The sequence below is a fragment of the Triticum dicoccoides genome, chromosome 6B (genome assembly GCF_002162155.2).
Source record: "Triticum dicoccoides isolate Atlit2015 ecotype Zavitan chromosome 6B, WEW_v2.0, whole genome shotgun sequence".
Classification (NCBI taxonomy): Eukaryota; Viridiplantae; Streptophyta; class Magnoliopsida; order Poales; family Poaceae; genus Triticum; species Triticum dicoccoides.
Genome location: NC_041391.1, coordinates 276874022 through 276875965, shown reverse-complemented (window position 1 = coordinate 276875965; position 1944 = coordinate 276874022).

Sequence of the window (1944 nt, the reverse complement as noted above, 5' to 3'; positions counted from 1 at the left end):
TGTAGTATTCGGCACGCCAGAGAACTATAGGTCCAAAGAATTGCTCTTCCACGTGGCACCTTTCAATAGCGGATATCACGCCCTGTTGGAGCGAGACACATTCACACGCTTTCAAGCCATACCCCATTACGGGTACATGAAACTCAAAATGCCAGGGCCCAATGAAGTTATCACTGTCACCAGTGATCCGGATATAGCACTCCGCGCCAAAAACAAAATTGCATCCTTGGCCCTCGAGGCACTATCCGAGGCCCTCGTGGCCGAGGAGCTAACCACTCCGCGTTCCACAGTGGACAAAGACGATGTAATCCTCGATAAGAGACCTTAGTCCACTTCTTTCAAACCAGCTGACGAAATACTCAAATTTCAAGTTCACCCGACGGATCCTAACAATACAGCCTCCATTGGAGCACAACTGGTTCCCGCAATTGACGCCGCCTTGCATGCGTTCCTGCGCGAAAATTGGGACATCTTTGCCTGGCACCCTTCGGATATTACAGGAATCCCACGCAGACTGGCCGAGCATAGCCTCAACATAAATAAAGGGGTTCAAACCAGTCAAGCAAATGCTGCGGTGATTTTCCGAACCCAAACGACAAGCTACGGGGGAGGACCTAGCCAAACTACTTGAAGCCGGGTTCATCAGAGAGATCAAACACCCGGACTGGCTAGCAAACCTGGTCATGGTGCCAAAGAAGGATAAATCTTGGCGCCTTTGTGTTGATTTGAAGGACCTCAATAAAGCCTGCCATAAGGATCCCTTCCCGCTGCCCCGCGTTGACCAAATCATTGACGCGACTGCAGGACATGATTCACTGTGTTTCCTCGACGCATACTCCGGATACCATCAAATTAAGATGAAGGAATCTGACCAGGCCACAACGGCATTCATTACCCCGTATGGGCCTTTCTGCTTCAACACTATGCCTTTCGGACTCAAAAACGCCGGCGCCACTTACCAACGCATTATTCAAACATGTCTGGAAAAGCAAATTGGCAAGATGGTGGAGGCATACGTAGATGATGTAGTCATCAAGACTAAACATGTCGAATCATTGGTGGACGATTTATGCCTCACATTCGATAACCTTTGAACATATGACATACGGCTCAATCCGGAAAAATGTGTTTTCCGCATTCCAGCCAGAAAACTGCTCGGGTTCATTGTTTCCAATACAGGAGTTGAAGCAAACCCAACCAAAATCCGAGCCCTATCACAATTGGCTATGCCAATAGACCTAAAGCAGGTCCAAAAACTAGCTGGGTGCGTGGCAGCTTTGAGCCACTTTATCTCCAGATTGGGAGAAAAGGAACTGCCACTCTATCGCCTGCTTCGACGCACCGACCACTTTGAGTGGACAGATGCGGCTACAGCCGGATTGGAAGAAATAAAAACTTTGTTAGCAAGCAACCCAATCCTTGCCGCACCAAGTGTCGGCGAACACTACAAAAAAAGACACATCCGTGACATTTTGGGCCGAACGATTTTTTTTCTGTCATACATATGGCACTTCTATGACGATAATTGTGACAAAACCCGGTATCATCATAGATGTGGTGGGCTCCTACTTCTATCACAAAAAATCATGACAGAAAATGAGCTTTTCATCCTGGGCGGGCCAGAGACGCAGCTGCATGACATTCTTTGGGCCGTCCATGACGGAAAAACCGTGGTAGAAGCGAGGGCGAGAAAAATTTCGGGGAGTTCCCGGTTACGGTGGGAGGTCGGGGGCCAAGCGATGCACGTTTCTCTCGTACACATACGCGCGTGTCTGCGAGGCATTGGCTCTAACTGAACCCGAGCGAGGCATTGGGCTCTAACTGAACCCGAGCGATTGCACTGCAGGCTACGCGTTACTGAACCCGAGCGATCGATCAATTGCTGTTAACTGAACCCGATCGAGCGATTCCTTCACTACTGCTGCTAACTGAAGCCGATTGATT